The sequence below is a fragment of the Leptonychotes weddellii genome, unplaced genomic scaffold, assembly GCF_054177405.1.
Source record: "Leptonychotes weddellii isolate Sample4059 unplaced genomic scaffold, ASM5417740v2 HiC_scaffold_9831, whole genome shotgun sequence".
NCBI classification, from domain to species: Eukaryota; Metazoa; Chordata; class Mammalia; order Carnivora; family Phocidae; genus Leptonychotes; species Leptonychotes weddellii.
The window spans coordinates 1,826-7,824 of record NW_028070594.1 but is presented as its reverse complement, the minus strand read 5'-3'; the positions used below and the strand labels follow the sequence as shown (position 1 = coordinate 7,824).

At 34.5% G+C, this 5,999-nt stretch overlaps 1 pseudogene; it reads right to left on the bottom strand.

Annotated features, from left to right (window-relative positions):
• Nucleotides 1–2,637: 2,637 nt before the first annotated feature.
• Nucleotides 2,638–4,312, bottom strand: LOC145720074 (large ribosomal subunit protein eL33 pseudogene; annotated as a pseudogene).
• Nucleotides 4,313–5,999: the final 1,687 nt, after the last annotated feature.

The window sequence follows — 5,999 nt, the reverse complement described above, 5'->3', positions numbered from 1 at the left end:
AAAAAAAAAAACTAATGATGTATTGTATGGTGACTAACATAACATAATAAAATAAAATTTAAAAATAAATAAATAAATAATGTGCAAAATGGAAAGTGATTATCACCACAGGGGGTCATAAATATGAGCAATGAAAAAGACCTCAGAAGGGATACAGCATTGAATTGAACTTTATAATAATAGAATTTGTATAAACAGATATGGTGGAAGGAGCCATCACAAGACAAGGAACTATAGGAGCAGTGACAGAGAGGCACAAAAAAACATTGAGGGTCAAGAGGGAACAAGGTCAAATTTAAATTGGTAAGTGTGGAATACCATAGAAAGAATTTTGGATTCCATCCTAAAGGCCACTTTCCCATTGCAAACAATTCAACATATTATAAAAACTTTATAACATTAGTACACTATCATTGCAACAATCTACCATAATGACTATTGTATTAGTAAACTTTATAAAAGAAGAACTAATTACACATTAATTAGAAGGAAATGTTGGTTGACTAGCATGTTTACATATCTATTACATGCTAATTGCTCTATTATTTGTTCTACAGATGAGGAAACTGAAGCACAGAGAAGCACAGAAGAAAAAAAAAATACCTGATTGTCACATAGCTAGAAGGTGGTAAAGCTTGGATTGTCTGACTCAATGTTATGTGGCTCCAAAGCCGACACTCTTAATTGTCACATATACTGCCTTTCTCAGATGGCTGGCAATTCATAACTGAACAAACATGTATAAGGAGAGTGAACAGCCTACAATGATTACGGGAGAAATCTGGATTTGCTTTTGTTTACTAAAAAATAAAAATAATAATAATACTGATTGAAGAAATGAAAGATCTGACTGAAAATTCTTAAGTTAAAAGAGATCTTCAGTTCAATTCACTGAGACCATGACAACAGATAAAAACAGATGCTTCAGCTCAATATGAGGACAATTATTAGGGACACATTCTTTCTATACTGAGCTCCTGTCACAGAGCATGTGCTGAAGTAGAACAAGACTATTCACAGGGCATGCATGGATCACAGGGGATCACTGCACTGGACAGAGGATTATGTTAAATGGACAAAATATCCTCCAACTCAAAGAGCCTATGATCTAATTTTTAACACAGTTTTTAACAGCTTCCACATAAGTTCAGGAAACAAGAATTTTAAAATAAGATTATGCAGTACAGTGCAGCAATTAAGAATGTAGATTGTGAAGTCTGAAAGACTTACATTCTGCTACTTACTATGTGTATAACCTTTTTGACCTTCTATTTCCTCATCTGTAAAATGGAGGTAATATGAGGATCTAACTTTCATAGTTTTTCTTAGGATTGAATGACATAATACATGTAAAATGCTCAACACAATGTCAAATACGTATTTAGTACACCGTAAATACTGTTATTAGTTGGGTCTTACCTTCACTACTATTTTCCCATGACGTGGTCCACCCTCCTTGTAGTTATGATTCTTATTTTTGCTTCAAATCATTCAGGGCCACCACATTACTAAGGAATTCAGTCTTAACTGCTTGCTTTGGCCTGATCCTCCCTGTGGAATCTTATCATTAAGAGTCACTGCAGAGAGGCTCCTGCCAAATTGTTTGCAGTTCCAAATCACCAGACTATTTCAGCTTTGCTCACACCGCTAACTTTACCTGAAATGTCTGTCTTCCCTTTCTCCAAAGCTAAGAATGACTCATCTTTCAAAATTCTCTTCTAGGATGCCTTCCTCAGTAAAATCTCTCCTGATGCTGAGGTAGAATTGAACACAGAGGCTGTCTTTGTATAAATGATAGATTTTTAAAAATAATTTTAAGGAAGCATCCTTTTAATTTAGTTTAAGAACATAGTTTCTGGTTGGTTGGTGGTTGATTTTGCATTGTTTTCTTTTGTTTATTATCAGGAATGAATGTTCAAATGTTTTGGAGGCAGTACAGGATCTCCTCTGAAGGCAGATTACATGGATCCAAAACCTAACTCACCACTTAGTAGGGCAGTAGAGAAGTAATCTTGAGGCGTTAACTTAACCCTTCCTTCTCTACCTCACTAATCTGTAAAATAAAGATAATAATAATAAAAATATCTGCATCATATTGCTATAGTGAGGATGAGTTAACTCAAAGTGCTTAGAGTAGTATCTGGCACATAATAACCACCTGATAAATGTTAGCAAATTATAAATCTTATAGCATTGTTATTTTTATATATTGAGAGGCAACCTAGCATAGTGGCTTAACATTACAGGTTCTTCTTTGGCTCACATCTTAACTCTTGCACATAGTAACTGTGTGAATTTAAGCAAGTTACTAAACTTTTCTGTGTCTCAGTTTTTCTCATCTAAAATGAAAACTAAAATATTATCTACCTCATGAAATTTTTATATAAACTAATTGTGTGTTCATGTGTATATGTACATATGTGTGTGCATATATATAGATACACAGATATCACTTAAAACAGTACCTAGACCATAGCTCACTATAGGATTCAAAAAATGTGAGCTAGTATTATTACTCTATTACTGTTGTATCTTTTATTTTCTTTGGACTATTAGTGATATGTTACACAAATAGATTTATTAATAGTAATCCCCACTGCATTTGTAAAATAAATCTTTCTTGGTGTTTTTTTTCCAATGTACTCTTTTTTCCCAACTTTACTAAGATATTGTTGTCATATGTAAGTTTAAGGTATACAGTATAATGATTTGATACATGTATATATTGCAAAATGATTATCACAATGAAGTTAGTTAACACTTCCATCCCTTCATATAATTACCATCTCTTTTTGTGGTAAAAAAAAAAAATTAAGACCTGCTCTCTTAAAAACTTCTAAGCATATAATGTAGTATTATTGTTCATTATAATCACCATGCTACACATTAGATCCCCAGGACTTAACATCTAATAAATAGGAGTCTGTACCCTTTGACCAATACCTCATTTTCCCTACCCTTCAGCCACTGACAATCACCATTACACTATTTCTATTGGTTCAGCTTTCTTGGATTCCACATATAAGTGAGAATATATAGTATTTACCTCTTTCTGTCTGACTTATTCCACTAGCATAAATGCTCTCAAGCTCCATCCATGTTGTCTCAAAAAGTGGGATTTCCGGGCGCCTGGGTGGCTCAGTTGGTAAAGCGGCTGCCTTCGGCTCAGGTCATGATCCCAGCGTCCTGGGATCGAGCCCCACATCAGGCTCCTTGCTCCACAGGAAGCCTGCTTCTCCCTCTCCCACTCCCCCTGCTTGTGTTCCCTCTCTTGCTGTGTCTCTCTCTGTCAAATAAATAAACAAAATCTTTAAAAAAAAAAAAAAGCGGGATTTCCTTCTTTCTTATGGCTGAATAATATTTCATTGTTTATTATACATACTACATTTCTTTATCCATTCATGCGTTGATACATACTTAGGTAGTTTCCACATCTTGGCTATTAAAAATCATGCCACAATAAACATGGGAGTACAGATATCTCTTCAAGATAGTGTTTTCATTCCTTTGGGATATCCAGAAGCGGGAGTGCTGGATCTAATGGTAGTTCTATGTCTAATTTTTTGAGGAACCTACATACTGTTTTCCATGGTGGCTATATTTATTTACATTTCCACCAACAGTGCACAACCATTTCCTTTTCTCCATACCCTTGCCAACACTTGTTGTCTCTTGTCTTTTTGATTTTAGCCATTCTAACCAGTATGAGGTGAGATATCATTATGGTTTTGATTTGCATTTCCATGAGGATCAGTGATGTCCAGCTTTCTTTTCATGTACCTATTGGCCATTGTATGTCTTCTTTGGAAAAACTGCCTAGTCCTTTGCCTTTTTTTTTTCCAAATCTGCACTTTTATTTATTTACTTTTCAGTAGGTTTAAATCCTTGAGGGGTAGAGCATCACACGGATTCTAGGGCCAATGGCTTCAGGAGGAAGGTTCCTTTGGAACTTGGCACAAACCACGCCACTGTTTCCATGAGCATGAGTTACTTTTCCCCAGATTACTCTGGTTTTGTTCAGTTTGCCACCAGGAGTAACTGTGTTGTTCTTTGCTTTGTACACATAAGCACATCTCTTGCCTAAATGGAATTCAGTTTCATCTTGAGCATAAACATTTTCAATTTTAAGAAAAGCTGTGTGCTCCCTCTGGTTCTGGAGACCCCACATATAGTTAGCAAAAATGGCCTTGGACCACAGTTTTCCAGACATATTTGTCATTTTAGGAGTCCTGTTCCCAGAAGGCCTCCACAGGTTCCACAATGGCAGAAAGAGACCTTTGCCCATTTTTAAACTAGATTGTTGGTTTTTCCCTATGGAGTTATAGGAGTTCCTTATGTATTTTGCATATTAAATCCTTATCTGATACACAGTTTCTAAATATTTTCTCCCATTCTGTAGATTGCCTTTTATTTTGCTGATTGTTTCTTTTGCCATGCAGAAGCTTTTTAACTTGATATAGTCACACTTGTTTACTTTGCTTTTGTTGCTTACACTTTTAGTATCATATCCAAAAAAAAAAAACAAAACAACTTTGTCAAGACCAATGTCAAGGAACATTTCCCCTGGTTTTTTTTTTTCCTAATAGCTTTACAGTTACAGTTCTTACATTTAAGTATTTAATCTATTTCAAATTAATTTTTGTAAGGGATGTAAGTTAGGCATCTAGTTTTATTCTTTGGCATGTGGTTATTCAGTTTTCCCAACACATTAAAAAAGACTACATTGAGTGTTTTTGGCTCTGTGGCCAAGTATTAGTTGACTGTATATGTGTGGATTTATTTCTTGGCTCTCTCTCTATTCTGTTCCATTGATTTATGTGTCTGTTTTTATGCTAGTACCATGTAGTTTTGAAGCTTTCCTGCAAAGCAGGAAGTGTGATGCCTCCAGCTTTGTTCTTCTTTCTCAGGATTACTTTGTCTATTTGGAGTCTTTTGTAGTTACATACAAATTTTAGGATTTTTTTTCTATTTCTGTGATATATATCATTGGAATTTTGATAGGGATTGCACTGTAAATATAGATGGCTTTGGGTGTATCCCATAAGTTTTGGTATATTGTACATCCATCTCCTTTTGTTTCAAGATTTTTTTTCTCTTTTGATTTCCACACATTTGTGATTTTCCAGCTTTCCTCCTGTTACTGATTTCTAGTTATTGATCTTGGTCAGAAAAGATACTTGGTATTATTTCAGTCTTCTTACATTTGCTAAGGCTTATTTTGTGACTTAACATATGATCTATTCTGGAGAATATTCCACGTTTACTTGAGAAGAATGTGTATTCTGCTTCTGTTGGGTGGAATGCTCTGTATATGTCTGTTAGGTCCATTTGGTCTAAAGTATGGTTCAAGTCCAGTATTTCCTTAATGATTTTCTGTCTGGATGATCTATTTATTGTTGAAATTGGAGTACTGAATTCTCCTATTATTGTATTTTTGTCTATTTCTCCCTTCAAATCTGTTAGCACTTGCTCAACATATTTGCTCTGATGCTGCCTGCATATATTTACCATTATTACATATTCTTGATGAATTGATCACTTCATCATTATAGAAATACTTCTTTGTCTCTTGATACAGTTTTTGACTTAAAGTCTATTTTTTCTGGTCTAAGTATGGCTACTCCTGCTCTATTTTGTTTTCCATTTGCAAGGATATCTTTTTTTCCATCCCTTCACTATAAGCCTGTGTCCTTAGAGCTGAAATGCCTTTTAATTAAAGAATTTCATCCATTTACATTTAAAGTAATTATTGATAGGTAAGGCTTACTAATGCCATCTTATTGTTTTCTTGCTTTTTGTAGTTCCCTTATTCCTTTCCTCTTATTTTGCTGTCTTTCTTGCTGGGTTGATAATTTTTTGTAATGGTGTGCCTTGATTCCCATTTCTTTATCTTATGAGTATCCACTATAGGTTTTTACTTTGCAGTTACCATGAGACTTACATAAAACATCTTCAGATATAACAGTCTATTTTAAGCTAATACAAACTTCAATCATATA